The following is a 24,394-nucleotide window of genomic DNA, read 5'->3' on the forward strand; positions in this document are numbered from 1 at the left end:
TTCATGTTTTTCCCCTCATTTCCATACGAATTTTTGACCCACGGAAAAGTCTTTTTCGGTAACTTCCCGTTGAGCTACTTAGACACTTGATACTTAGAGCATAGTTCAGATTTGGGAGATATTACAATGCAAGTCAAAAAAAAAAATCCGCTAGGATGCGCACGGATCGAGATATACAGAAAATTAATTTTAAAATGGAAATTTTGCGATCTACTTTTAACTAACTTCTCGGTGATCCAGAGACTTGAAACTTAGCACATAGTTTGCGATTGGATGGCACTACAATTCGTGGAAAACAAAATGCCTCCAGGTGGCAGACGAATCGAGATAAACGAAAATCCCTGAAAATCCCCGAAAAAACGCAGGAAATCTTGCGATCGATTTTTAAGTAACTTCCCGGTGAGGTAGAGACCTGAAACTTGGGCCGTGAGTCAGAACCCGGTGACAATGCAATATTTAATTAAAAAAATTTCGCTAGGTGCGGCATGGATCGAGATATTAAGAGAATTAATTTTGATTTGGGATTCATTCAATCCATTTTTAACTAACATCGCGGTTAACTAGAGAATTGAAACTTGACACTAAATTAGAGGCCTAGTGACAATACAACTTATAGAAAACAAATTTCCGCTAAGGGGCGCGCTGGTCAAGATAACTGCAAATCCATGAAAAAGGAGGGGTCTTGCAATCGATTTTTAAGTAACCTCCCGGTGAGTTAGAGGCTTGAAACTTGGGCCATGAATTAGAACCCAAAATTCCAAATTCCTTTTTGTAGGCAGCACTAAAAAAGTGAAAATAAAAAGATGATAAAAAAGTTTTAAGGACTACCTTTATATAAATGGACCAAGAAATAGAAGGCAATTTTTCCTTTAATACAGACATAATCTTGTTGAATTTTGACTAAAAAACTTTAGCAGTAGTTCTTGTAAAAGGATTTTGGGATTTAAAATTATAAAAGTAGAGCGCGTGCTTAAATTTTAAATAATCAATTAGTTAATCACAAGTACATGGTTTGCCTTAAATTGAAAGATTGCGCTCCACCTTTATAGTTTTAAATTTCAAAATTCTTTTACAAGAGCTATTGTTAAAGTTTTTTAGTCAAAATTCAACAAGACTATGTCTGTATTAAAGGAAAAATTGCCTTCTTCTTTTTGGTCCATTTATATAAAGGTAGTCCTTAAAATTGTTTTATCATCTTTTTATTACATTTGCAACGAGTATTTGATTTATTTACTTAAAGGCGAACATTTTCCAGAAATAATATTTCCGGTAAAAGCACAAATGTTATGATATGTATGTAGATGAATATTAAACAGTTTGTTTGATGGCGTAAACTCCAGTCTTGGGCTTATTTATCCTAATGAAAATTTTTGGTATATAAAATCTTGCTGCCACATTAAGTAATATATAAAAGTGCGTGACTAAAAATAAAAAAAAAATTCAATCAAATCGGAAGCCCGAACCAAATTCCTACAGTCACTGATGTTGAATCCAAGATAACAAACTATAATTCGAATCCAAATCGTAGCCGAGGGCGAAACCTAAACCGTAGCCAGATTCGAAGCCTCAGCCCAAACTGGAACCATAACCTAAGTTGGATTGGAAACTGGAACATAAGCTGCAAAGACCCAAACCGCATCCGAATATGGAACCAAAATTATTATCGCAACCGTAACCTATGTATATTGAAAACTAAAGCCTAAATGTGTACCTAAATAGCGAGGCAGCATCATACGTTTGATAAAATTTTTCTTTTGTTATTGTTATTAGAGAAAATTTACAAAATTTGCACACATTCGATGGTTACTAAGACATGTTTCTGAATTTCACGTTTCCATTAGTCAGCTTCCCGAGTGCTGGGTTTTGAACTCGAAATAATTTTTAAAAATAGATTGTCAACTATACAAATTTTCAAGTTTTTCTTAAGGACGCACCACTCGGTTCTGCCATGAAAATGTTTTCAGTAAACTTCATTGGCCGGATGTTATTTCCTGGATGCCGTTTGTTGTAGGCAAAAAAAATCGTATATCCCGCCAATGTGTGAGTAACACAAGGAAGCGTTAGGAAAGGATAGATTAGAAATCAAAACCAAAGCCACACGGAAGCCCGATCCGGAACTGGAAAAGCGTTTTATCAACTCGTTATCGAAGTATTAACGGATTCTTATCGATAGGGTTTCTCATAGGGGTGTTATCTACTATGTATAGACGAGTTATTCGCTGTCGAAGCATTATAAGTTTGCTATCTATAACAAAAGTTATAAACGAATTATCAAAAAGTTATAGACAAACAATCGTTTTTAAATCTACAGTAAAACGAAAAGTTGTTGATAAGTTATCAAAAAGTTACCGAAACATTATTTTCAATTTGTTGTCGAAATGTTATCACTTTGTTGTCCGCGTTTATAGTTAGTAAAGTTATAGAAAAATCATCAATTTGTTATCAAAAAACAATCGATTTGATATGGAGGAGATAAACATTTTTATATCGAGTTGTCATCGATGCTTATCGGGTTCCTATAAAGCAGATACCGACAAAACTTCGATCGATGACATATCTGTAACGCGGCTATAACAAGCTGATAAGAAGCCAAAAAAATTCTTATCACTCGGCGATAACAAATTGATAACTCAACGATAGTAAGTCACTACACGTTTTTATCGATAAGCAATCATTATATTGTAAGGTTAATGTAGTGGGTGTTTTGATAAACCATGCTATGAGAACCATTACACTAAAACGTTATAAAAACTGTACGTCCCACCAGCTTTAACAAAAATTCGAAAGTTGCACACCGCAAATAAAATTATAGGCTTGATTGTGTATCGATTTCAATCGGTATTATAAATATTAGACTGGGTTGGTCTCCATACAAAAAAAAAAAGTTGCTAATGTCCGCCCCTAAATTTGAAGATTATGTTGAGAGGGTTTCAGAAAGTTTTTTTTTAATATTTTGTGATCCTTCGAAATGTGAAGCTTCTCAAGGCCAAAATAAATAAAAATAACAGTTGCAATAAATATTGAAAGTGATATAACTTCTTTGTTTATTATGTTAGTAATATGGTTCCAAAGCAACATTTTCTTGAATTTTCAATTACTTTCGTTTGGTAAGGAAAAAAACATACATTAGGGGGGGTGGAGGTAACATTTTGTTATCTGACCTAATCATGTGAAAACGACTTCATAGCTTAGGAGGACATTAAACGGAAATGTGAAGCTTCTCAGGGCCAAAATAATGACATATCAATTTTAAAAATCGGACGTTAAGTAACCAAGTTACAACGAAAAAACCTTTTTGGCTGCATTTCGAAGGATCAAAAAAAAATTTAAAAAAAATTTTCCGAAACCCTCTCAACATAGTCTTCAAATTTGGGGGCGGACAATTGCAACTTTTTTTTCGACCCAGTCTAATAAACATATATCGCGCACCTTGATTAAAAGGGACCTAAATCGATAGTCTGAAATTTTCAAATTTGAGTACAGCTAAGCTTCCCAATTGAATAGCTCGCAAACTGTCTACTCGATTTATTAATAACTCCACTAATCAACGAGAAAAGGATTCGTAAAAAATAAAAATTGGATGCGCGCATATGGGGGTAGGCAGATAGTTTTTTCCATTCTCTGAATATTGCGATTTTTTAGTTGATCGCTATTTAGATCTAGTTGAGCAATATATTCTGCCTTTTAGGAAGCATGAGGTATAACGCCCCCAAAAAAGAAGTAGACTTGGTAAACCCTCTGTGATGAGCATAAGATGCGTTTGCTAACATAATTCTCTATATAACTCGTTTATTTTTAAAGTGGTTTAAGTCCATTTTTGCTTATATTGAAATATTTAAGGGTTTGTGTGAGAAAGGGTTCTACTTCCGTTCTTCGTCACTCTCTCTTTTCTTCTTATTCCTGACCTGTACCTGACTATCCACTTCACTATCCGCCTCTGTATACAACTTCCACCGTCACTTCTACTTCCATTACCAATACCACTATCACTATCACCACAACTACCACGTAGAATATTTAATATTGGTGTAGACTTAGTGTGATATGAGTGTGTTGTTCGGAGGAGTACAATATGTAAGCATGGGGTTAATCTGTGGCATTGGTATGATGTATGGAGAATGTAGAATGAAAGCTTAACAATGTACTTGGAAATGAAAAGAAAAGCAAGAAAAGGCAAGGAAACAAGAGGAGATGAATAGAAAGGTTTGAGGATAAGTTATCAAATTATTATCGAAGTGTTATAAAATTGCTAAAGATAACAAAGATTATCAACGAGATATTGATTTTATCAACGATTTGTCCTTTTTTGTAGAAACTTTTTCGATTTTTGATTAAAAAAATGTGGATTTTTCACGAAAATTTTTCGATATGGTATTAAAAAAATTATCGATTTATTAGTGAAAACTAAATATTTGTTTTCGGAGTCTTACTACTTTTTTGTCGAGAAACTACCAACTTTTTGTTCAGAAGTTATCGATTTTTTATCGAAAAATATCGGGTTTGTTATCGAAAATGTGTCGAGTTTGTATCGGTTTCTTACCACAAAGATATGGAATTATTATCAAAAGGTTATCGATTTGTTAATGCCATGTTACCATTTTATTATAGAAAAGTTATCGTTCTGTTATCAAAAATCTTTCGATTCACTATCGAGAAGTTATCGACTTCTTAACAGAAAGTTATCAATTTGTTATCGGCGTATAAACGATTTCCTAACAAGGTTTGTTTGGAAAGAGATATTGTTAAAACCATATTAATAAGCTACCGTTAAAAAGCCGATAATTAAACAATTACTTGTCGGTCTCCTCATACAAACAGAAATTACTTGTTTCTGGTAAAGTTAGCTCTGCTGTACTCTAACATCAACCCCAGAGCGAACTCTAATTTATTTCAAAACATTATTTCTCTAAACGTTCAGCAGTATGAATAAACATCGAACTTTATGAGTACTTGGTACTCAAAATTCTATGAAGTATATTGTACCTTTTCCAGGCGGGTTTCAGTTCAGAAATCCTTTGCTCAGTGGCACGTCGTGTAAATGAATATTCTTCACAGATATTAATAATTTTAACTCGAGTTATTTTTACTACGAACCTCTCTTGCGCTTATGTATTATGAGTACTTTTGAAAATTGCACAATTATTCGCCACTGTCAATTAGTTTATAACACAAAAACTGTTGCTGATGATGTAGCATTACATTATTGCAACTCCAGGTCAAAAGTATACCACAAGCATTCACACATATACAGTCAATATAATATTATCTAAAATGAATGCACGCATGCTGGCACTTTTGTCATTAATTGTTTCCATTGCATAATAACAAATACCGATAACTACCGCAAGGAGACTCTCAATTACGCACATACACAGACACAGAATCGCACACGCAATTCTACAAACAGCCGTAGCCTCAGGCCGGAAAGTCCCATTAGGTACGCCATTGTAGGCTTTTAGGCGCCTAAATGTGACACCAATGTTTCGCTTAACGATGCCTATGGCAATGGTGTAAATGATTTAGTAGTTTTCGGGCTGATTGCGCTAATCGAAACTAAAATGTTGACCATTTGCAATATTCTCTGGTTTATTTTTTTTTTTTGTTCATTTTCATGGTACGATAGTAGCAACATAATTAAGGGCTTGAATTGCCTTTTATTGCAAGTAGTTCTGATAGTTTCATTAAAAGGGTATAAAAAAAAATATGGGAGAATTGAGCGAATTTTTACCAATTTGAATACAAGGAACATTTTGAAATTATTGCAGAACACATCTCAAAAAGTTACTCATACGCCGTGTCAAACAATTGCATTAAATCAGTTCCTTATTTATTTATTTATAGTATATTTCTAATACACGAAAAGGAGTACCTTCTTTGCTGCTTTGTTTGCTATATAGTATATAAAATTAAAATTAAATAAAAATATAAAAGTGAATACTTGGCTCGATTTATCCCCGGGGAGATTTAGGCCGATCTTATCCACTTCACGTCGTGCACTTTTTCAATATCCCCAACAAAGTGGAGGGAAGGAACTTACATGTTTTATGTCGACTCCGAACGACAACTGTATAGCAGATGAATTTCCACTGATGAGCTTTTCATGGCAAAAATACACTCGGACTATTTGCCAAACCACTGTAGAGCGGGACGTCTTATTGAAAAAATTGTCCAACATTTTTGATATTGCTTTGAACAGTACTCAATTTCAATCAACTTTGTATTCATTGAGCAGGTCCTCTTTGGATTAATTGCGAGAGTCACTCAGCCGCAGTGGAATTTCCAAGCATCGCCCCGAAGGAACCATCTTCATGATCATGGTAACCTAACTAAATGAGATCATGACACTCTCCGTTGATATCAGAGGAAGAAACACAAATTTTCCGAAAATGGGCGTTGCTGAGAAGACCTCACAGAGTATATTCATTTTGTTCGCATAACGGTACCCCGTAACGGCATAAACTAATCGAGATAGATATAGACTTCTATATATCAAAATGATCTGGGTGAAAAAAGAAATTCATTTAGCCATGTTTGTCCGTCCGTCCGTCCGTCCGTCTGTTCGTAAAGACGATAACTTGAGTAAATTTTGAGATCTGGTATGTAGGTTCTTGGGCACTCATCTCAGATCGCTATTTAAAATGAAGGAAATCGGACTAATACCACGCCCACTTTTTCTATATCTAAAATTTCGAAAATCTGACAAAGTGAGATAATTCATTACCGAAGACGGATAAAGCGATTAAACTTGGTGGTGGGTTGACCTTATAATGCAGAATAGAAGATTAGTAAAATTTTGAACAATGGGCGTGGCACTGTCCACTTTTAAAAGAAGGTAATTTAAAAGTTATCAAACTGTAATTTGGCAGTCGTTGAATATATCATGATAAAATTTGGCAGCACAATTACTCCTACTACTGTGTGTATGCTAAATAAAAACTAGCAAAATCGGATGACGAACACGCCCACTTCAAAAAAAAAACAATTTAAATCAAATTTTAACAAAAAATTTAATATCTACAGTATATAAGTAAATTATGTCAAAATGCAACTCCAGCCATGATATGGTGCAACGAAATGCAAAAATAAAAGAAAATTTCAAAATGGGCGTGGCTCCGCCCTTTTTCATTTAATTTGTCTAGAATACTTTTATTTTATTTTTTTTTTTTATTTTTTTTTTTTAATGGACGTTGTGGCAGCGCGCTGCCCTCAAGTGGCCCAATGAAACCAGGATAATCCTGTCCACGCGATCAATTTATATATATATATAATAACTTTTTTTTTTTGATTTTGCCGAGTCTTTGATGGGCAGCGGTTTGTCAAGCGTCGCGATCTGAGACTGCTCAGCTACAGAAGAAATTTCATCAGCCAAGCGTAATACTTAAAGCGAACAGAAGCAAGCGTATTATGCATTAATTAAGAGAGGTGAGGACAATGTTTTTTATAGAAAAAAGGGAGTCCGAGCTATCAAATGTGCTTGAGTGAGAGCTATAATCTTGGCATAAACGCCGAAAAGGTTCATTTTGTTCGAAATTCGTTCTACATTGTTTCAGCAGACGAGGTTTGAAGTGTCTCGATGTCTGAGAGGGAACGCCAAAATTCACTTCATTCAGAAGAAATGGGCTCGAAATTGATCCATTTAAAAGTTTTGTCATAAATATTACACCAAACATTTCCCTTCGACCAGCAAGATTTGGAAGATTGATAAGTTGGAAGATTAATGCCATAAGTCGAAAAAAATTTACCAATCCTTGTGAAATTTAGCAGTGGCGTAGATTCTATAACGATAACTAAAATAGGCGAAGCCGGTTGAAGCCACGCCCAGTTTTAATATACAATCGACCGTCTGTCCTTCCGCTCGGCCGTTAACACAAGTTAACGTACTTATCTGAACTCACTTTATCTTGGTATAAAAAAAAGGCCGAAATCCCACTATGACCACGCCCACTTTTTCCATATCGAAAATTACGAAAAATGCCATAATTCTATACCAAATATGAAAAAAGGGATGAAGCATGGTAATTGGATTGGTTTATTGACGCAAAATATAACTTTAGAAAAAACTTTGTAAAATGGGCGTGACACTTACCATATTAAGTAGAAGAAAACGGAAAAGTCCTGCAGGGTGAAATCAAAAGCCCTTGGAATCGTGGCATGAATACGGTTCGTGGTATTACATACATATATAAATAAATTAGCGGTACCCGAGGTGTGATGTTCTGGGTCAACACCTATAGAACTAAGGCCCAATCCCTTTTAAACTACTCATTAACACCTTTCGTTTGATACCCATATCGTACAAACACATTCCAGAGTCACCCCTGGTCCACCATTATGGCGATATCTCGAAAAGACCTCCACCTATAGAACTATAGCCCACTCCCTTTTAAAATACCTTCCATTTGATACCCATGTCATGCAAACACATTCCAGGGTTACCCTTGGTTCATTTTCCTACATGGTGCTTTTCCTTTATTTTGCCTCCAAAACTCTCAGCTGAGTATGTAATGTTCGGTTCCAATCGAACTGAGCCTTCCCTACTTGTTTTTATTTTTTTATCTTTCACTGTTATTGTTTGACCATTTTACCGTCTCTTCGCATTTGCGTTACTTGCGTGATTCTTCACTACTTTTTTACATCAGTTTTTCACGCTTTTTACGACTGCAATTTCCACTGAATATTTAGTTAATAAATTACTAACTGTATGTATGTATGTGTATGCATATGAATGCACGCAGCAATGGAACATATGCTGATTAATATTTTCCCAGTAGTAAAGTAAATTTGTGCCGAATTAATTGAATTGATTGGTACATTGAGCTGAGTCTTCACTTTCTTTCCAGCGATGAACGCTATGATCAAGAAGAGGCAAAAGTCAGCAAACATTCTAGTTAATTGACTAGAATTTTGGATGGCTATTCAAATTGACTATAACATTGTGTCGTTACTTACTCTAGTTAGTATTTGAATAGTTCTTTGACAAAATTGTTGTCCGTTTTACTCGAAAAAACGCATGTGCATTTTCTGGCACCAATTTTTAATGCATTATTCAGCACAAACATGACGCGCTGAACCCCGCTGTTACTTCCACATTATCTGCGTGGCCAGCAGCAGTTGGTAAAGTTTAAAAAGGAAACTTCAAAATCAAGGAGAATTTAATAGATGGTGCCAGCAGAAGAAGCTACTATTATTTCCTATACCCACGACTACAACAAAATAGCAACCTATCTTAGCCTATCAATAATTGTCTTTCCTGTCTTTCTGCGTTTATCGACAACTCCTGAGAAAAGGATAAAGAATTGCTGCTAACAACGGCGCAGACGCTGACTATATTATAGTAAAGTATACTATATGGTGTTAATTGGTATCTCCTTGATGCATCTACTGACAGGTCTGGCACCTGGTACGATGCTGATGCAGGGAATGGCTACCGATATTTCTTAGAACATCATCATGCTAAGAACGCTAGTACCTAATACTAGTTGCTAATATGAAACAAAAAAAAGATGGAACTCCAAACAATTGAGTTTTTTTTGGCAAACTAGTATTCATCTAGTATACAACTAGTTTGTATAACTGCAAGGAGGTCATAAAATACACTCTGACAGATATTTTAAAAGTCCTTGCATTTTCCACGGGGTTTGATGCATCCACACGTTTTATTGGTATTGTTGCACACATTTGTTGCTTGCTTATGCAAAACCGTATGCATGTTTATACATATTTCAGAACTCATATACATTTTGCATATGTTGTTTACTCTTAACATCATCGTTATCATGATGTTGCTCGTTTTTGTCTGCAATTGCAACATTCTAACTCATATGCTAGACATTTTATGGGCGGATATCGGCAGTCTAAAGAGAAACCGGACAAGCGAAATTATTAGTGTTGTGGAGAAAACAGTGTAAGAAAATGGAAAAATCATGTAAATCAAAAACTATATATTCATAAACGTGTATGTGTGAATATGTAAAAACGTATGTACAATGTCCATGGGTACTATTCCATCCATGCGTACTATTCAAAAGGTAAAAGTCTGGCGGTTTTCATTTAGCTTCCAGGCTGAGAAAGTAAAGGAGGATCCCCATCGGGCTTAGCATTGAAATTAAAGGTCTCACCAGTTAACTAAAAATCCACTTCAAATTGTAGGAAAAGCTGAGCTTAGAGTTATTCAATACTCACTAAAATGTTGTCGTCCTGTCCACAAATTTGCCTGAAAAATTTTTACTTTTGGTCGTTCCTCCCCTACATTTGACTCTTGTCCTCTTCCACTTTATCTAATATTTCTCCTTCCCCACTACCTCACGCGTTGCCACTACTACTTCCACAACCACCAGCACTATCTCTACCACTCCCACTACCGGTCCCAGGCTCAGGTTCACTACTTATTACCATCCTGCATCCAATAACCTTCCACTCACACTCACAGTCCCAGTTCCAGTCCCAGTCCCAGTCCCAGTCACAGTCCCAGTCCCAGTCCCAGTCCCAGTCCCAGTCCCAGTCCCAGTCCCAGTCCCAGTCCCAGTCCCAGTCCCAGTCCCAGTCCCAGTCCCAGTTCCAGTCCCAGTCCCAGTCCCAGTTCCAGTCCCAGTCCCAGTCCCAGTCCCAGTCCCAGTCCCAGTCCCAGTCCCAGTCCCAGTCCCAGTCCCAGTCCCAGTCCCAGTCCCAGTCCCAGTCCCAGTCCCAGTCTCAGTCCCAGTCCCAGTCCCAGTCCCAGTCCCAGTCCCGGTCCCAGTCCCAATCCCAGTCCCAGTACCAGTCCCAGTCCCAGTCCCAGTCCCAGTCCCAGTCCCAGTCCCAGTCCCAGTCCCAGTCCCAGTCCTATTTCTGGTTCCAGTCCCAGTCCAATTCCCAGTCCTAGTTCCAGTCGCAGTCCCAGACCCAGTCTCATTCTCCCACCCAATTACCCTCTTATTCTCAATCACCCTAACCTAGCCTATCAGCCTCTCTACCTCAATCATCCCCTCACTTTCACTACCACTGCCACTCTTACTCCCACTGCCTCGTACTACCACAATCACTCATAATGCAACTTGCTATGGAAAGACAAAATTCTTCTAGGCAGATGAATTTCAATTTATGAATGAATGAGTGAATGTGATAAAAAATGACCTGAGCACTTAGGAAACAAATTAGCGACTTATCGTCTTAATTGTGAACTCACGCTGTTTTTGTGGGCGGGCTTAGACCGAAACAAATCTAATCACAAAAGCTCTGCTGACAAGTACAAGGCAATACCTAACAAAAATATTATTCGCTGTAAGAGGAAACGAAAAAATGTAATACACAATTCGCATACTATAAACTACAGACCGGAAAACAATTTCCAATTTTCACAGTTAACAAGCAATTGAAAAGCCCATGTGGAAAAATTATGTCGTGCTGATTTGGTAAGAATCGGACAGCAATAAAATTTTATTGTGCCATAAAAATGGACGGGAATGTGGGAATGTGAACAAGAGCGATCTAAGCTTATACAATTGAAATCAAGCAACTTGTTTGGCGTTTAGGTATGTGTGTATTAATGTAAGTTTGCAGTTGAGTAAAATGGTATTGAAAAAGCTGGACTAAAGAAATGTGCAGATTGTTATGAGAAATGAAACTGACCAAGGATTATGAGCATAAAAAGTATCGGTGAAAGCAATTTGTTAAATTTAGTCGTGGGTGTAAGTGCATATTAAGGGGGGTACCAAATGGAAATGAAGCATGGAAATTGGCAGAGTATTCCTTTCATACTCTCTTTCATCCTCCATCTCAAAAGCATTGTTGCATTTGCAGTTGTTCATAAAAAAATATAGTTTTTGTTGTTAAGGTTTAGTTACACCGATTTTGGAAACTCTCAATCGTCTGCACTCCAAAAGTATGTGTTTGAAGTTCAACGGCGAGATTACTTGATACCTTTTACAAAGAATTCCATAAAATATTGTCTGTGTCAGCACTTTACCTTACTCTGTCGACACATTCATTCGTGAATAGCCATCACAGTGCTCTAAACATAGGCGCATAGATAGAGAAGCATCAAATAGATTGTGGCGCATTGTTTTGAAAATGAAATGAAAATAAAACAAAATTGAAATGAAAAAAATTAAATGAAAACGGAATCAAAATGAAACGGATGTGAAGTAAAAATGATATGAAAATGAAAATCAAGCGAAAATTAAACGAAAATGAAATAAAAATGAAATGAAAATGAAATAAAGTAAAAATAAAATAAAATTGAAATGAAAATAAAATAAAGTAAAAATGAAAGGAAAATGAAATGAAATTGAAACGAAAATGAAAAAAAATATAAATGAAATTAAAACGAAATGAAATCAATATGAAATGAAAATGAAACGAAAACGAAATGAAAATAAACATGAAATGAAAATGAAATGAAATGAAAATGAAACGAAAATGAAATGAAAATGAAATGAAAATGGAATAAAGTAAAAATAAAATAAAAATAAAATGAAATGAAAATGAAATGATTATGAGATGAAAATGAAATGAAAACTAAATGAAATGAGATTGAAATTAAAATAAAATAAAGTAAAAATGAAAGGAAAATGAAATGAAATTGAAACGAAAATTAAATAAAATATAAATGAAATGAAAACGAAATGAAATGAAAATGAAATGAAAATGAAACGAAAACGAAATGAAAATGAACGTGAAATGAAAATGAAATGAAATGAAAATGATACGAAAATTAAATGAAAATTAAACAGAAATGAAATGAAAATGAAATGAAAATGAAATGAGAATGAAATGAAGATGAAATATAAATGAAATTAAATGGAATAAAAACAAAATGAAAATTTATAACAGAAATATTGCGCGCTAACTGTTGTTGTGTGTTGGCTCTTTAAGTTCGTACCGTTAGCATTTCGCTTGTATTATTACCGGTCTGAAATTATATTTTATCTTACTACGAGTATTGGCTCCACCTTAAGAGCTAACGTTGATTTTTTACATACAAAATAAAGCCACTGTAGATGCATAAACAATCAGAACGAATGGCTTTAACAACAAAAATTGTGCACGAAAAAATAAACAAGATGTTATATACATTCCCATTAATGCCCAAACATATGTACATGTATACACAACGAAAAATTCAAATGAACATATACTCGTATATATGTACTACTAACTCCCATAAATGCTCCTACTGCAAGTGCAAATGAGTAAAATGGTATTACCCATTAAATTGACGAAGAAAGGTGTGGCAGGATAATAACAAGAAACGAATGGAATACAGGTAAAATGAGTTCAAGCTAAACTATCTATTAAACAAGTAGAAGAAGCCTATGAATGAAAGGCATACACATCTAAACAAACCAAAACGAATGCCCTCGATTGGGGGAAAAATAGTTAAGTTCATTATGCATAGCCATGCAAAACAAAAGAATACCGCTAATGAAGAGCAAATTGCTGTCGATAAAGTGAATAATGGTTATAAAATTCCTGAAAGCAGCTATTGTAACGACCCTTTACTTCGCTTATAGTGAGTGCGTTTTTTTATAATCAGCGTGCTTTGCACTCAGAGTATATTAACTTTGGAATCGAAATTGATATAGACTTCCATATATCAAAATCATCAGTGTCGAAAAAAAATTTGATTGAGGCATGTCCGACCGTCTGCCCGCTAACACGATAACTTGAGTAAATATTGAGATAGCTTTACCGAATTTGGTAAACGAGCTTATCTGGACCCAGAATAGATCGGTATTGAAAATGAGCGAAATCGGATGATAACCATGCCCACTTTTTATATATATAATATTTTGGAAAACACAAAAAACCTGATTATTTAGTAAATAATACACCTAAAATGTTGAAATTTGACGTGTGGACTGATATTGAGACTCTTGATAAACATTTGAAAACATTTTTTAAAATGGGCGTGGCACCACTCACTTGTGATAGAATCAATTTCACAAATATTATTAATCATAAATCAAAATGCTTAAGCCTATCGTAACAAAATTCGGCAGAGAGATTGCCTTTACCATATGGAATGCTTTGAAGAAAAATTAATGACATCGGTTGGGGACCACGCCCACTGTTATATAAAAGATTTTTAAAAGGGTCGTAGACTAGAATAATAAGCTATAACTTAGCAAAAGATAGTTTTGAATCAATGATATTTCACTTATCAAGTTTTATTGTAAGAGGAAATGGGGAGATTTTTTTCTTAAACGGGTGGTGCCACGTGTTATGTAGAAAAGTAATTTATCTGAAATAGAATGTACAATTGAAGCTCACGCTGAGTATATAATGTTCGGTTACACCCGAACTTAGACACCTTTACTTGTTTGTTTTTTTTTCACCTAGCAGTTGTGGGAGCCACAAAATTACCACAAATATTCTCAACTTATACGAAAATAATTTCGGACTATTTTATTAAGAGAATTTTAATGGCAGCCTTCCTCGATATTGGCGATGGCGTCTACAACGTTCAAACGGCAGCCATCTGCAAAGCACCGATACGACATGGAACCCAGAACTCTATGGTTGCATGGATTGGTCATTCAGAGTTAAGATCGTTAATGCGACTTTGGGAGCAGTTAGTAAAATGACTACCAGAGGCACACACTTTGGGGCGGGGTGTTATTGCATCTTCTTTGAATACTAGTAGTTAATTAAATTTTAGAAATCTTTATAGTGATCTCATGGATATAGCCTATAGCGGCATGGCAAAGGTGCTGGGGCTCCTTCAGTTTGAAAGCAAATCAAAATCTCTTTTTTAACTTACGCATACTAAACAGCAGGACCATGAAACTCTCTTCTGAAACCAATTTTCTTGCCATGATACTCGACTCCAAATTAAGCTGCAAAAGGAGACTTGAGATCAAAAACAACTCTAGCAGCATAACACCCGCAAAAGAGCTTTCTAGAGTAAATGAAGCTTGTTACTGCACATCATACATGGCAATTAGAACACAGTTAACCAACCGATGTTAACGTATAGAGTTCTTGTCTGCTGGGAGGCGCTAGACAAGAAGAGAAATCAACAATGGCTTGGGAAAGTGCAAAGGCTACCATGCATGGGTATGTCTGGCACAGTGAGCAGCGCATCTAAGAAAGGGTTAAATTTAATTTTTCACTTGATGCCTATTCCAGTATTCGTTCAGGGATTGTCCGTGAAAAGGACTCTGTGACTAAGAGAATTAAATATGGAAATCAACCAAATACGGGCACACGAAAATTTTAGATGACACGACAAGGGGAACCAAAACAGACCTAATGTCCGACCACATCACGGCGGTTTTTGACTTAAAGATGCAGAACATAAAATATCCTTCAATTAGTGAATATTAGGAAGGTTTATACAGTCGTAGAGGTTTTGCAACCTACACAAAATGAACTCAAAGCATCTGCATGTAGTACCTCGATCGACCGACTGCCTGACTCATGCAGTGACTTCCAGTCGGAAGTCTATAAGACAGAGAGATCACCAAATCTGCTACAGCATATGTAACGGTCTTTGTTGACAGCCATGCCGCCTTAAAAGTATTGCAGTTGAAATAGCCGGGAAAATCACTGAAGTGAACACAAGCGAGGCATACAGGGGTTATCTCTTGAGGAAAATTCAAGAATATGAGACTAGGGCAACGGACATGCTGTGGACCAACCGGGATGATCGCAAGGTCGCAAAGTCCTTTTGGCCATGTTCGGATTGAAAAGCAACTACTACCTTTCCGATTAAGCTAAACAAATCTGTTGTGAGAATGCTAACAGGTTTCAATACAGGCCATTGCGTTTTTGCGCCAACGCTGCGCCTGTGGCGCATACCATCAAGGAGACTGGTTGGTTTTGTTTCCGTTATAAAATTCACGTAAGAGTATTGCTGATGAAACTTGCTAAAAACCGCCATTGCTCTTTTCATGTTGGCAAGTGTACATACTACGCTCTTAGCAACATAAAAAGCTTTCCCTGCTGTCCCTTTACTTCATATTGGAGACCTCATGGCAGCGAGACTCTTCGAATCGGATTTTTCTCAAGCGTCTGTAGCATTTTGTTTATTAAGCGTTCAAAATCTCTCTCCTAGTGCTCTGGCATGGCGCAATATATATTCCTTTTCATTATCTAGCATTTAAGTGGCTTCAAAATCGTATATCAAAGACACTTATATACCAATCTTTTTACTCCACTAAACTTGTAATGATAACAAAAACTCCATATTACCCCATGCATAAAAGTAAAGTCAAAAACTAAGAAAATATCTCGCCTAAAATCACAACTAAATTGTTTTTTGTTCACACTTCTGCACCAGTGTTGCCAGACAAAAATTCTTTGGGGCTAGAATCTAGAAAAAAACGGCTAGGAAGAGCTAAATTTCTTCAAGAAAATCCAAAATCCGATGTAATACTCCTATATTGCTACAAAAGGCTAGGTACATTCCCAAACATCAAAGTGCCGATATATTGCTGTTTAAACGTTTTTGTTTTTATATTCAATAATCGAATGTACCTAAATTAAATTTTTTTCTTGTCACAACTATGCTGCTAAAATCACAAAAATTGTATAAGCTGTCTTATTTTGATTTCGAATTGCGAGTATTTTCTATTAGCAATATAGGAGTATTACATATATGTTTATTTCAAATCAAACTTAAACAAAGTTATAAAAAAGGTGCAGAGAACTCAAAAAAAAAAAACCTACAAGAGATGTGCATAAATAATATTATTTTTATAGTTCATTTTATATTTTTAAATAACAAAAATACGGTTTTTTTAACTTTTGTTTTGCCGTTTGGCGGTAAGGTATCATTAAAAAGTAAGCAGAATTTTTCACACTGCTACCATGACGGCACGGCTGTAGGTTCGCCAAAAATGCGCCTTGCCAAAATGTTGGCCGATGAAAATTTATTTAACTCTTTTCCAATTTTTTATTTAATTTTTAACGTTCTACGGGTGTACGAATATATGAAAGGCCTTAGACATCAAAATCTATGATTTCGTCCTTAGAAGATGAATAATTATTAGTGCTACACTCATAAATATTTTTTGCGTTCATTAATATTAAGGGATTGTAGTTTATTTCAAAGTCATGACAGCATTAGCTCAGCCACTTGAGACCACTTCTTATTGTCAGAGAATTCAACATAACTAAATTCATATTGCTTCTGTGTTTTCTTTTAGTCAAATTCATGTTTGAAAACGTTCTTTCAACTTCAACTTTACTTAGTGGCAGCACGAGAAATGTAAGCATGAAATCGATGAGCTTTTGGAATTATACTGTTATACTGTTTAAAAATCAAAGCAAAAACTTAATGCTGAAGTCACATTCTTCCAATTTTGAAGATAGATATTTTTCAATTGCATTTGTAATGTTGTTATTTCATCAGTGCTATACTTGTTTTTTTTTTTTTTCATTTGTGAAATATGAAAACCTTTGAAGTTCTACAATTCGCAATGTGTTTTCAACCGAAACGAAACTATTTTGCTAAGCGTTTCTATATTGTGTGGCGAGCGTCGCCTTACTTGCTCTATTAATTTAATTACGAAGTCGGGACATATATTACGTAACTTTCTTTCAATTAATTAGTCTATACATTTATCTTCTTTTTTAATTCGTATATATCCTTCAAAGGTATAATGAAAATAAGGTACGGGAGACAAAAATTTATTATAATCTCAAGTTAAGGGGTCGAAACTCTTAGAAGGTGACACTACGCTGTTGTACAAGCTGGAAAGCAAATGTACAACCTCATGACACTGTTTATCGATTAAAGTTTTTGTTATCAGTTGAGTACTGACTTGCAACATCATACATAACGAAACAACAATAAAACTTCGATACACATAAAACACATTACAAATTTCACAATACGTATTGCCGAAATAGATTTGGAGCCAAAAAGGGGCAAACATTTTAAAGATGGCCAAAAAAAGAGCTAGGGGATAAACCTGAATTTTTGGAGCTAAACGCAAAAAAAGGGCTAGATCTGGCTTCAAAAGCACCAAAATGGCAACACTGTTCTGCACACAATCATATTTATTGTAATAGACTTTAATATCAGTTTTCTCCACTTCTTCAAATCTTTTTTTCCATATGTTTTTGTTGCGATCTATGATTAGCGCCAAAGTTTACTAACTGTAACAAATGCGCTAAACCCCTGAAAGTATGTAATGAAAAGTGTAACAAAATTCATGTTAAAAGTTGAAAACTTTTCTGGTGGCATACGTGTTACGCCCTTGCCTATTTGTATACTTATGCAATGTTTTACTCGACAAAAAAGAACTTGTTCATACATATATGGCTTATTTTATAAAGTCTTATGGTATGAGTATATCATTTTTGAGGTTGTATTAGTTATACAAATGAAAAAATTAACAATTGAAAAATAGTGACCTACTTTACAAACTCTTCCTCTGTTAGTTGTTAGTAATGGGAAGCAAATGATTACGTAGCATGCAATTATACTTTCTGTTAATTAACGCCACTGACTTGCATGAAAATCTGGATCTCCTTTAGACATATTATATTTACCTTAAGTTTAATGCATCGGTCAATGTAGAACTCATATTGACTAAATGTGTCCATAGTGCTATCTCACTAAAATGTTTGTCTCTGAGCAGCGTTCCCATCATATAAATCGTTGTTCACAATCGCTCAAGCCATTTTTTGCTGTGTATGTAAAATTTATATATAAGTTTGTCGTACTTGTAAAGGGTGTATGCTGAAACATCTGTATGGTATGAAAATACATATCGCGTTCCTGCTGCCATATCGACTATATTTACTCAATTGCAAATAATGCTATATGTACATATAAATTTGTATTTGACTGTGAACAAATATACAAATTGAGTACGAAGCATAAGCTGAAAAATTTAGCCGCTTCAGAACATTTTTTATAAAATATTCTTAAGTCTTCTACTTAATCTTCCATGTTGCTTCTTATTCTTTTCCACACCTTATTCCATTTACCTGGCGGCCACCGTGGTGTGATGGTAGCGTGCTCCGCCTACCATACCGAGGATCCTGTGTTCCCGCCCCGTGCAAAGCAACATCAAAATTTTAGAAACAAGCTTTTTCAATTAGAAGAAAATTTTTCTAAGTGGGGTCGCCCCTCGGCAGTGTTTGGCAAGCACTCCAAGTGTAATTCTGCAATGGAAAGCTCTCAGTGAAAACTCATTTGCCTTGCAGATGACGTTCGGAGTCGGCACAAAACAAGTAGGTCCTGTCCCGCCAATTTGCAGGAAAAATTAAAAAGGAGAGCGACGCAAATTGAAAGAGAAGCTCGGCCTTAAATCTCTTCGGAGGTTATCGCGCCTTACATTTATTTATTTTTTTATTCCATTTACCTGCCTCCCACTCTCAATTCTACTCCCATCCCCTCTATCACTCCCACTAATACTCTCATCCTCATTGTCTAGCTTCTTTCCTCTCCCTTTGTAATTGTCATATTGAAGCTTCAGCAAAGAAAACATTGTGCATCTTCTTGCCACTCCCTTTGCTCTCTTTGTTTAGCCCCTGTCCCTCCTCTGTATCTTCGACCATTCATTTCTCACTTTCTCAACTTCCCTCTATTTTACTTTATCACGTTCCCTTCTCTTGCCTCCTCTCCACCTATCTTTCCCTTACACTTTTTCCATTTTCATCTCCGTTTCCTGCTCCAAGTTTCGTAAAAAGGGGCGATCGTTTTTAAACCCTGACTAAGACATAATATTTGAATTCCATTTTATGAGAACACAATAGTGACCACCCCTGGTTCAAGTTTAAAAACAAATTGGTTCATCTAACCTCGAGTTATAACATCACAAACAGATTTTTCATTCGTTTTATATGTAAGGTTAACCTTTCCAGAAAGACTGCGCAAATATTAACTTTCAATCAAATTGCAAACTATTTTTGAAATCATTCGGTCCTTGGTCCGCTCCCGTAAAGAAAATGTTTTCATATAGTAGGTAAGTCAAGGAAGTACCCCTTTTCCAAATGCAGGGAAATGATTAAGGAGAGGCCTATTCCCCAATCCGCGCCTCAGCCTCTACTATCTAGCGGTTTGCACCTGTACTGTTCGTTGGACGGTTAGAAAGGCCTAGTTTCTCATCCGTGCTAATGAGTTTACGTTTTGTTTTGTTGCCTACCCACTACTTCTGCTGCGCAGCCTTTCCAGGCTTCTTAATCACTTCATTGAGTCTGCGATCTCATCGCACATTTCCGTTAATTTTTTGATACTTTGGGCATATTTATTAGGTATCCAACTATTCCTTTAAACTTCCATACCCAGTTAGGAACTGGGTTAGGAAGAAATCCACTTCGTCTTGCGTACGTGTTATCCACCGATACAAGTCTGCACGGATGTGTTTGGCTAGTTTTTCTAGAGTTTCTCCATCTTAGTTGCCAGTTTTGTGTGCTGATTTTTGGTGCTCCGGAGCGCGTGTTTTTTTTTTTTTTTAATAAACCTTTGATGGTTCACTTGCCAATATATCGAATGGATACATTCCTTCTATTACTCGAGCCTCCTCGTCTGGTTCTAAGTGCAGTGCATACTCAGATACGTCGACTTGACTATGCGGAAGTATGGCGAATACTCTGTGGCCTGTTATCAGTAGGGGGCACCGTAAAATATTTGGCTTTTTACGATCTGCATTTAACATTATTCTTGATAGTGATGATACTCTTTTTGATGACCTTTTATTTGCACACTCTAGGTGCGCTTAGAATGATAGCCTCCGGGCTACCAATATACCAGATATTTTACTGCTGGTCGTAATTCGATAGCATGGCTGCCTATATATGATAACTTGCTCTGCTTTTTTTCCTAATTGCTTTGGTGTTTGAGTGTATATATGAGTGTGTGAGCATTTGTGTGTGTTACACATGAGTGCGTATCATTATGCATGTATTAGGGAGTGGTTTGGTAAGCAACGGCCCTTAAGGCCGAAAAAATTCGACCTTTGCGTCATTTTGTCGAAATTTAATTACAAATACAATATTGAAAACTTGTTACCGACTTACCCACAACAAACTACACAGAAATAATGACTAAAATTTATTGTGTTTTTACATTTAATTTTCAAAGATGTCAGTATGTATAACTATAAACACTGTCAAAGCCGCCGGTGTTTCTCATTACAAGATACATGCACATATAATTTATATATATCCATATAACTATAATATATATATAAATTGTGGTGCTCAGCCACAAAATAATGTTGGTTGTATTGTTATGCATTTTAGTTTGTTGCATGTTTATGTCATTATTACAGCCATGTTGTCATTTGCATCTTTTTGTTATTGTTAAAGTGTGGTGGCGGTGGTTTGAAGTTACTTGTTTGTAAAATTGTTAAAAGCGCTGCTATTATTCATACTGCGATTATGTTTTCATATGTTTTATTACAGTTTCTTGTACCTGACTCTTGTTGAATAATCTGTCGGTTTCTGGCGTTGGCCATTTCAATTTTTTTGGCCAATTAATAAATGCAGGCAGCTTTTACTTTAATAGCTCATACCGGCAGGTGTTGGCGCTAGATATTTAAAAATATATAATTTTTAAATAATGAATTGGATAATGAACACACTTCCACTTGTAGCAACTTTAACAATGACATGTCGTATACGCAACATACAGTGGTTCAGTGTGTTGGGGTAGCACCGAAAAGTCATTCATTGCGATGATTGATACCGTTTCTGTTAATAAACCATAATAATGGTATGTTGTATGAACCTCATGCACGTAACTTAAAATGTATGAAACCCGACAAAAGCAAGCAACTTTTAAATAATCCCCGTTATTTGCTGCACATATTGCACTTTTTGGCAAAAAATTAACACAGACCAATTCTCCAATATTCTTAGAAGCTCCACCAACAGCCCAATCGGCGATGGACTCTGAAATTTTGTCATTTTAAGAATATCTGAAGTTACATGCTTTTGTTAAAGTACAAAAAATTTAATTGTATGAAAAAGGTTTTTGTATTATAATCTCATAGAACTAAAGTACAAGTTACGTGGTTTTGTTGTAACATGACAAATTATTTTATTTTGGATTTTACTAAATTAATCCAAAGCTAGGTATTAAAAATGTTAGTCCCTTATACATAAAAAACTTTAGAGAAGGAAACTGCTAAATTCCTTCATCGGCAAAGTTTAAGCGCCGCTGCTATAACCATTCAGCTATCACAGCGGTTGTTTGTTTGTCTTCATTATTTCTACTTCTATACTGTGTCTTGCAAATTATTTTACAGAGCGCTGCGACACCTGTTGCAGAATGGATGTGAAAATTGCACTTGTTTCATGGCAATGATGCCATACTGTCATATTTATTGACACCTCTTCCCCGTGCTCTGGGATATATTAACAATTTTTTGTTGTTATTTGTTTTTCCTTTCTTCTATTCTAATTTAAAATTTTTTCAAATTAAGAAAAAATGTATCATAACAATAATAATTATTGTTAGACCTTGAGCTCGATTCGAGCTCCTAGGTTAGCAAGTAGCTGTAAGTTCTAGCACTTTTGCTAAGTGTGCTTCGCTTAGCTCGCGCGAAGTAAGCGAAGCACCCTCTTAAAAACTGACTTATACTACACCATCGAAGTAACACTAAGCCAATATTATGTTGCGAACCTATCGCTAATTAGTTGCGAAGGGAACAAATGTTCACTCTTTTGAGTACTTTTTTGGCCCTGATTTACAGAGTACTTTGTTTACCTCAAAACAAGCCACTCTATAAGAGTGACACAATTTTCATTTCGTAACGCACCTTATATGCAACAAAATATTAGTTTAAATAGGTGTTCGATCGATTCGTATTATAGAAGTCAGTTTTTACAAGGGTGCCTATCTAACAAAAAGCTCAACGAATTTTTTCTCTTCGGATGTAGCTGGCGAATAATTTGCGACGGAATACCGACCTATTAATTTTTTGATCCGCCGTAAAAGTTTCGCTAACTTCACGTTCACCCCTTTGCAAGTATTTTACAAGTTGTTGTTGTCAAATCGCTAGTGCATGATTCCCCTTATAAAATAATATAGCGATAGCAATCTCGAGCTCATTACTTTCTCCATCGGTACTATCAGTTCTCTCGTTATTTAACAACCCAAAGGCACTGTTTCACATACATATGCACCCACATGGAAACTAGATATGTAATCTTAGCGGTATTTTTGTTCCGTTTACCGCATGTTTTCATTTAACATTGCGACGTTCACTCTTGTTGTGTTTATTTATATTTCTGCTTTTCATGTTGCCATAATTTAGGCAAAACCAGATGAATATCTCCATTCTTACAATTGTTGTTGTTACTGATTTTGTCATGCGCAAAATTATGACTCTGTATAATGCTGTCTGAATTATTACGCTTTCATTTTGTATGCAACATCATTGTTGGTTTCATTACTGCCAGGTGTTTCGGTTGCACAAACATGAAAGCAGTAAAACTATATATACGAATGTGCTTTCAACATAACATTTATATATTTGTTTTGACATTTGTCACATGTGTCCATTCATTAAATGACCCTCTCATCGTCTCTCCTATTCCACACACAGCCATTGTCTCACAGGAACTTGCAACGTTACCTACATAAAGCTGGGAAAAAAATGTGAATCTTTTATAAGGCTTGGATTTCTTGATTTAGAAGCCTATATAATGTTATGGAAAACTAATAGCGCTTTCCTTTCTGGTAAAACTGTTACACTTTTTGTACGCCACGCAAGGGTTGCAAAAATATTTTGTTCTGTTCTAAAAAGCAGGTAACGCCTTTACGGGGTATTTCATTTTTTTGTGAAAATTGATGCCTGCTCACAAGGCAAAAGCGTCACACTTTTACTCTGCACAAAATGGCGGTGTGGCAGTATAACTCTGCTAAACTAGCTGATCGTGAAATTTTATTTTCGTAGCTTCACATATTTTTAGGTGAAGAAAATTTAAATTAAGGAAATAAATGCAAATGAATTTTTACTATCATTGATAGCGCGTTTGTGAAAATTAGATAATATACGGGGTAGACATTTATGTTCTTTGCATGCACTATAAATGTTCAAAATTTTCTGGGGTAGGAGTAACTCTATTAAGGCTTTGCCATTTATATAGCAACAATTTATTTCAGAAAAGAAAGCGCTATTACATACGCGCCACGCGTAAAGAGAATTTAGATCCCATCCCAGATTTAGGGATGTGTACATTCCGCCTGATCCTTCAAAAAGAAAACTTTTGCAAAAATTTTAAACGAAACGTCATCAAGCAAGCACCGTGAATTTGAAGAGCATCTAGGCAGTTGACTGATGATCAGATGATCAGCATCAACAACAAGGGTGACAATAATATATCGGAGCGACTGCATGCATGGTCTATGTTGGACTAAGAGGTCAGAAACAGGTGCACATCGCAGAATGGCATATTATTTGTCATAAATGTGTTTTTTTGGAAGTTAGATGACATAGGGTCAATAGCC

This window comes from Eurosta solidaginis, chromosome 4, assembly GCF_040869045.1.
Source record: "Eurosta solidaginis isolate ZX-2024a chromosome 4, ASM4086904v1, whole genome shotgun sequence".
In the NCBI taxonomy this organism is placed as follows: domain Eukaryota; kingdom Metazoa; phylum Arthropoda; class Insecta; order Diptera; family Tephritidae; genus Eurosta; species Eurosta solidaginis.